The sequence below is a fragment of the Gossypium hirsutum genome, chromosome A12 (assembly GCF_007990345.1).
Source record: "Gossypium hirsutum isolate 1008001.06 chromosome A12, Gossypium_hirsutum_v2.1, whole genome shotgun sequence".
Classification (NCBI taxonomy): domain Eukaryota; kingdom Viridiplantae; phylum Streptophyta; class Magnoliopsida; order Malvales; family Malvaceae; genus Gossypium; species Gossypium hirsutum.
The window spans coordinates 50,673,514-50,682,140 of NC_053435.1; the positions used below are offsets into that span (position 1 = coordinate 50,673,514).

Here is an 8,627-nt window from a genome sequence, read left to right on the forward strand (position 1 = left end):
GGCCCCGAAACCACATTCCGACTAGGGTCAAATTAGGACTGTCACATTTCTCCTTACAAATTATCAAAACATACACAATGTAACCCATTGAGCTCATGACCGAATGCTTCATGCATCACAAACACAAAATCACGTACATGGGTCATTTTAGGAGCTTTAAAACCAATTTAAATTTCTCAAAATCCAAAGAAAAACATATGAAATCATACCTTAATTCCCAACACAAGATGGCCGAATGCCTTATGTGTTCTTTCTTCCATTTTTCTTTTTCTTTCCTTATGGTTTCGGCAAAAATGAAAAAAAGATGATGGAACTTTGTTTTTATCACCACTACTAATATAAATTTATTATTTCAATATATAAAAATCATTTTATAATAAAATGTTTATTTATGTCTTTATCATACATAATTCCCACCAATTAAAAAATGGAGACAAGAGAACACATTGTTACATGCATGTGTTGGCCGGCCATTTACATTCAAAATGGTCTAATTGACATGCAAGTCCACATTTTTGAATACATGCTCTATTAGATCACTTTATATATTTACCTAACCTATTTTACCAATGTTTCACATAAGTCCCGTTTCAAAATTTCACATACAAATGGCAAAATTAATGCTTGAAATTTTTACACATGCATTTACTCACCTCATGAACATAGAATATAACTTTCAATTATTTATAAAAACTCGGTTTTGTGGTCCCGAAACCACTTTTCGACTAGGGTCAGATTAGGGGTGTCACAAATTAAGGGGAGATCTTCAATCTTGATGGTGAATCCGGCTTCTGAGATGGGTCAATCGGCTTCCCTTGAGCAATTCCCTACCTCTTTCTCTCTGTGTCCCTTTTCCTCTTCCTTTAGGGTATATTTATAGGGTTTAGAATGCCTAAAAACCCTTAAAATTAGCCTTTTCCGAATTGGACTCAACTTGGGCTCGGCAGGGACACGCTCGCCCGTGTGCGATTACTTCAGGCCGTGGTTAAGCCTGTTAAATAGGCAAGGGCGTGTGGTCTACCCGTGTGAGTTGTGTTTCGATTCTGCCAAATTGACATGGCCGTGTGGTCTGCCCGTGTGAGGAAGTCCAGGCCGTGTTGATTTCGTACTTTGGCCCATTTTCTTCATTTTTGGCTTGTTTCTCATTCCTTTCACTTTCTATGCTCACCTAAGTATAAAACATGAAATTAAGGCATTAGGAGCATTAAATTCACCAATTCTAAGGAAAAATTATCCATAAAATGCGTTAAGCAGGGGGTAAAAACATGTATAAATTACAGTTTATCGAATACCCCCACACTTAAGCATTTGCTTGTCCTCAAGCAAAATCCTCAACTCATAACCAAAATAAATCCTTCTTAACTTATAATCTCTATTGATAATATTTCAAAATAATCTACAAGTAATCATACATTGAGAATTCAACTAAAAAAAAATTAGACTTTCAAACATTCCAAGTTGAGCATTTTATCCTGAAAACATAGGTGTCTCCCCTTATCTAAGTGGTTACCTCGATTCGAAATCTCACGGAGTTTAACATCCTCACTAAAGATTCACTCAAATCACTCAAAGTGTTTAAGGACAATGAATGTAGCACTCATCAGTCAATATGAAAAGTTATTTCCATAGGCTTGCATGAAAATCACATCTCCACCACTATAAATTGAGATGATACATCAATCAAAAGGTCTTTAGAGGGTTGTAACGAGGCTTGGTTAGGAGGTTTGGTCACAAGCTGAAAGAAAAATTTAGAATCGAGATTGAATTGAAAATTGCATAACTAGAAAAATGACTAGTTATTAATTGCTTACAACAGAGCTTCTTCTCAGAAAATGGAATTTAACTTCTTTGCTCAAAAGATCACTACTACTAATATGTATACATACATTTTTGTGTTTTTTTTAAGAACAAGTTGAAAAAAACATAGACTAACTATTAAGAACAAGACATAGCTGAGCAACTATTTCAATTCAAATCTCGACAAAAATAGGGATCAAATTTAATTTAGGGGATTTCAACAATAATGGGTTAAGGGTTAATATTACGGGTAATACAAAAAATGAGTTGTTAGGCTCAAAAGGGTTCACTAGGGGTTAATTTTGGAGGTAGGCTTTTCATGGCATGAGTGGGTTAATCCTAAGTGCCTTAATTATTTTGACATATCAAATTAAATGGTGTGGTCTTTACATGCATAATCAAGCAAGTTCTAGAATAATAGATCAATACTGACGCACTCAAAGCAATAATAAAAGTGAGCATGAAAGAATTAATAGATGCTCAAAAGGATCAAAAATCTCATAAAAATTATGGATTTTTGATGTTTAAAACTCATGAATTCCAACTCAAAGTAATACCTAAACTTTGGCGAAACAACCTAAAATTTTAAATTCTTAAAAATCAACTTATTATGCTTGATTCTCTAATGTCTTAAAGTTTAAACAATCAATGCATAAATGCCTATGTTTTAATTCAAGATATATCAATCAAAATCATAAATCAATCAAAATTTATCCTAAATATGATATGAGAGCTTTTCAAGAGAACAAGGCAATCATTTAGGGATATTTCTGATAATGAAATGAATACCCCCCTCACTTAAGATGTACATTGCCCTTAATGTACAAAGATAGATATATAGAAAAGAATATAAAAATAAGTTAGGGAAAGAAGTGAAACTTCCTGAGTGAAAAATGGATGAAATTCCTGGATTAGCGAGAGCGAGTTGTTGGCAATAAAGATGGAGGACAAACATGATTCTGAAGGATAAAAGGAGAATTGGGGCAATAATTTGATAGTAATCATAAAGATAAGCCGTGTTTAAAAAAAAGAATCTTTAAAAATTAATAAAAGAAAAATAAAATAAGATAAATAATCTAATTTTTCAAGTGGCACGGCCGGTTCGCACGCCCGTGTGGATCGTGTCCCGCCCCTGTTTGTCGCTAAGTGAGATGTCGTCACACGGCCTTCGGGAATGCCTGTTTATCTAGGCCATGTGGCTACATGATCATGTTACATGACCATGTGTGATGTGGTTCGTTTCTCCCACAGTCGCGTAGCTCTGTGCACGCACATCTTATTTTGACAGTGTTGTCCAGGGGTGACAGACACGGACGTGTTGCACGCTTGTGTTCATTTGGCAGATTTGACCACGGCCAGGTCACACGGCCGTGGCTACTTATCACATCCTGTGTTGGGAAAGATAACTTTTACCCTATTTTTGCATAGCCGTATCGCACGGCCGTGGTTCTGTCTGTGTTTGTCACACGGCCTAAAGCATGGCCGTGTGGAGTTGGGAACCTATGCTTAAAGACTCTGTTAGTGTCCTAGATGTTTAAAAAAATTGAAATTTAAATAATTTAAAACCATTAGTGCTCTGGTTACCTCCCGAGAAGCGCTTATTTATAGTCTAAGCTCGACTTACCACTCCATTGAATGGTCATGGTGGTTCGAGGAGTTTATACTCCTCATTCCTACTATCATTTTCATCAAAATAAGGTTTAAAACAGGTGTTGTTTACCTTAAAAGTGCCGAACTTAGGGTGACTTACCTCGACTGTACCAAATGGGAAAATTCTAAGTACCGTAAGAGGGATTTCTTCATTCGGTTTAGGAGTGACAATGTGAGGATATGCGGCATCTAATAATACTTTATCTCCAACCTTAAGTTGATTTGGGAAGGTATTGAGCTCGTTCTGGCGTAGGTTTGGTTTATCGTGTGTTCTCGGTTTATTCATCTGCCATTCATCTAGCTCCTCGATTTGTGGCCTTCGATCTTCATGAATAGGTCCTTTACTATTGCTTGAGAATGGCTCATGTTCTTCCTTTAGACTCATTTCCTGCACAGTAGGTTGCACTGTATTGTCAGTTTTAGTAGAATGGTTTAGACGATCACTTTCAATTTCTGATGTGTTGCCATAATTGCGAGCTTGAAGGGTGATTGTTTCGTCTTCCATACGGAGTGTGATCTCACCTGTGCCAACATCAATAATCATTTTAGTAGTTGTTAAAAAGGGTCTCCTAAAATCAAAGGAGTGTTGCTATCCTCCTCTATGTCTAGAACAATAAAGTCAACGGGAAATATAAATTTATCGATTTTAACTAGCACATCTTCAATAATACCTTTAGAAAATCTTATAGTTTTATCTGCTAATTGAATGCTCATCCTAGTCTGTTTGGGTTTCCCAAGACCTAATTGTTTAAACATTTTGTAAGGCATGACGTTAATACTAGCCTCTAAATCAGCTAATGCATTATTAACATCTAAACTACCAATTAAGCAAGGAATCGTAAAAATCCCTGGATCTTTTAGTTTGTTGGGTAGTTTATTCTGTTGAATAGCTTAGCAGACTGCGTTTAGCTCCACATGCAACGCCTCGTCCAACTTTCGCTTATTTGGTAAAAGCTCCTTTAAAATTTCATTGTGTTTGGCATCTGTGATAGAGCTTCAATAAACGGTAAGTTAATATGTAATTTTTTAAGAGTTTAAGGAATTTTCCAAATTGTTCATCTGAGCGGTCTTTCCTTGTCACATTAGGGTATGGCATACGAGGTTTATAATCGACATTCACTGATTTGTTTTTATTATGACCTACCTCGCCTTGATCTCTGCTCACCATAGTTTCTTGCCTTGGTTCTGGCTCAGGCTCAGGCTCAACAAATCCTTCTTCATCTTGATCATTAATCGCGTTGAGCTATTCCCTTGGGTTAGGTTCAGTATTACTTGGCAAGCTACCTTTTGTTCGTTCGAAGATTAGTTTTGAAAACTGGTCTATCTGAGTTTCAAGCCCTTGGATCGATGCTTGTTGATTTTTAAGTGCTGTCCCAGTGTTCTGGAAACGGGTTTTTGACACCAAGATAAATTTAGGCAGCATCTCTTCAGGGTTCAGTTTCTTTTCCTGTTGATAGGGTGGTTGTTGAAAACCTGAAGGATGTTGTGGTCTTTGATTTCCTTGACCGCCCCACAAGAAATTGGGATGGTTCCTCCAACCTGCATTATAAGTGTTACTATATGGGTTATTTTGGGATCTAGTGTAACGCCCTGTACCCGAGACCATCGCCGGAGTCGAACACGAGGTGTTAATAGACTTAATTCATTACTTAAACAGCTCAAACAATTTATTTTTAAAATTTTCAGTCAAGGTAACAATCTGCGTCATAGTCGGTTAAAAATTCATATCTCGAGTTACGAAACTCAAAATCCAATTCTGTAAATTTTCCCTGAAACTAGACTCATATATATATTTACTAATTTTTTTATAGAATTTTTGGTCAAGCAAATTAGTACAGTTTATTAGTTAAAGTCTCCCCTATTTCAGAGTTTGACTGCTCTGATATCTGTGTATTACGAATCAAATATCTCCCTGTACAGAGTTTCAATGACTATACCATTTGCTTCTAATAAAACTAGACTCAATAAGGAATCTGTACATATAAATCATGACTTCTAATTATCTTTGAACAATTTATGGTGAATTTCCAAAGTCAGAACAGGGGATCCAGAAATTGCTCTGGCCCTGTTTCACAAAAATTTAAACATCTCATAAAATATAATTCATATACCTGTTTTGTTCCATCCATATGAAAATAGACTCATAATTCTTCAATTCCATATTTTATTAATCATATAATTGTATCTCTACTATTTTTAATGATTTTTCAAACTCACATCACTGTTGCTGTCTGAATCTATTTTATGGTAAATTTTACCTATTTCATGGTTTCCATGGATTAGCTAGCAATTTAGCATACATAACACCAAATATGATAATGATTAGCCATCCAATGGCTAATCATTACCAAGCATTTCCATATCACTCAATAACCATATCATAAGACCATATATACAAAATGATTATAATGCTATACATGCCATACTCAAAATATACAAGCCATTATGCCAAGATGGTATACGGATAGTGTGAGCGTGCCTCCGACCGTTCCCGATTTCCGAGCTGGCTTGTCAAAACTACAAGGAATGAAAAGGAGGGAGTAAGAATAAATTCTTAGTAAGCTCACATGCAAATAGCAAGTAGCACAACTATATAAGCAAACATAAAACATCATTTGCATAATCATCACCGAGACATTCATATCACATTTTCATTTATCATCTTACCATATTGTTGTTATATCGATTTTTCAACCCGAGGGTTAAGTACATACCTATTCAAAGTACCCATTTCACAACACTTACCAATACGTCCCTTTCATCTTGAGTATTCCTCCATTTCAGTAGAACTTTACCCGTTGAACACATCGGAATATAATTCAGATACATGGAAAGTTTGCACATAAGTGCTACATATGTAGCCAAGCTACCATGTAACCCGCCCATAAGTGAACTCGGACTCAACTCAACGAGCTCGGGCGTTCGCATCCATAAGTGAACTCGGACTCAACTCAACGAGCTCGGATGCCTAGTTACATCTCTCGAACTCGGACTCAACTCAACGAGTTCAGACATTCGCATCCATAAGTGAACTCGGACTCAACTCAACGAGTTCGGATGCTCAACCATCCTAGTGACATGTCACTTGTATCCTAATCTATTCCTAAGGTTCAAACGGGCTTTTTCCCTCGATCTCACATTTGTCGTCTTCCATGGAATATAGGAACCGATACTCGGTAGCAATTCATATTTATCAAGTAGTAAACATAATTTGCATATTACTCAACATTAACCACAAAGTATAATATTTCACGATAAAAAAATCAGCATATCATATAATTAACATCAATAACTTAAAATTAACAATTATGCTACATTATTTACACATGAACTTACCTCGTATGCGAAAATGGCTACTTTTACCATTTCGTCCACAACTTGGTATTTTCCCCATTTTAGCCCGAATTTTAGTTTTCCTTGCTCTATCGTTTAAAATATAGTCTAATTAGGACTCACATTATTCAAATTGACCCAAAATCATATTTTAGCAAAATTACAGTTTTGCCCCTAAACTTTCACATATTTACACTTTTGCCCCAAGGCTCGTAAATTAAACTTCAACCTATTTTATTATGTTTTATGACATGCTGATCATTTTCCCTTCTATGGCAACATCAAATTCTCACTCTAACATGTACTTATGACTATTACGTATTTTTACCGATTAAGCCCTTTTGCTCGTTTTCACTTAAAACCGAGTAGTACAAGTTGTCTAACATAATTTAAAACCTCATATTCTATCATAAAACACCAAAATACATAAATTTCACCTATGGATATTTTTACAAATATGAACCCTAGGTTGAATTATTGCTAGCATAAGCTTAATCGAGCTATCGGGACTCCAAAAACGTAAAAATCATTAAAAACGAGGCTAGAACGGACTTACAATCGAGCTTGGAAGCTTGAAAAACCCTAGCCATGGTTTCTCCTTGCTATATTCGGCCATAGGGTTGAAGATGAGCAAAATTGGCTTTTGATTTTGTATTTTAATTCATTTTACCCCTAAATGACCAAAATGCCCTTACTACTAAACTTTCCAAAAATTCCATCAATGTCCAATTTTTTTCCATAGACTTAGAAATTGGTACAATTGCTATTTAAGACCTCCTAATTAATATTTCAAAACAATTTCATACTAGAAACTTCTAGAATGCAAGTTTTACAAATTATTCGATTTAGTCCCTAATTTCAATTTAAGCACTTTATGCATAAAATTTCTTCACGAAATTTTCACACAATCATGCAATCATATCATAGACCTCAAAATAATCATAAAATAATTATTTCTTTCTCGGATTTTTTGGTCACGAAACCACTATTCCGACTAGGCCCAAAATCAGGATATTACATCTAGAGTTATTTTTACCCATATATTGGACTTGTTCCTCCTCGATGCTAGGGTTGAAGGGTTGATACCCTGTGCATGCTCCTCCTCCATTCGTCTCGCACCTCATTACTAGATGTACCTGAGTAGAACCAAGTAAACCATCAATCTTTTTATTTAGAAGTTCTACCTAGTTTGATAGCATAGTAATCGAATCAACGTTATAAACGCCTGCTATTTTAGTTGGCTTAGTCCTCATAACTTGCCACTGATAGTTATTCAGTGACATCTCTTCAATAAATTCTTAAGCCTCTTCAGGTGTTTTGTTGTTGATGGTTCCCCCGGCTGCTGCATCAATCATTTGCCTAGTCGACGGATTCAAGCCATTATGGAATATTTGACCCTGCAGCCAAAGCGATAACCCATGGTGAGGGCACCTTTTCAGTAAGTCCTTGTATCTCTCCCATGCATCGTAAAGAGTTTCTAAGTCCATCTGCACAAACGAAGAGATATCATTACGTAATTTGGCCGTTTTAGCCGGTGAAAAATATTTTAATAGAAATTTTTCAGTCATTTGTTCCCAACTACTAATTGACCCTCGTGGTAACGAGTTCAACCACTGTTTAGCTTTGTTCCTTAATGAAAAAGGGAATAACCGAAGACGAATGGCATCGTCAGAAATGCCATTAATTTTAAATGTATCACAGAATTCTAGGAAATTTGCCAAGTGAGTGTTTGGATCATCATCCTGCAAACCATCAAACTGAACAAACTGCTGTATCATTTGAATAGTGTTAGGTTTTAGTTCAAAATTATTTGCAACAATAGCAGGCCTAACTATACTTGACTCAGT

At 35.9% G+C, this 8,627-nt stretch overlaps 1 non-coding gene across 1 annotated transcript; it reads left to right on the forward strand.

Moving 5' to 3' along the window:
* The first annotated feature begins 8,193 nt into the window (after positions 1–8,193).
* LOC121211833 (small nucleolar RNA R71) lies at positions 8,194–8,300 on the forward strand. Its single transcript, XR_005907051.1, has one exon. It is a non-coding gene; the product is annotated as a small nucleolar RNA R71 (small nucleolar RNA).
* Positions 8,301–8,627: the final 327 nt, after the last annotated feature.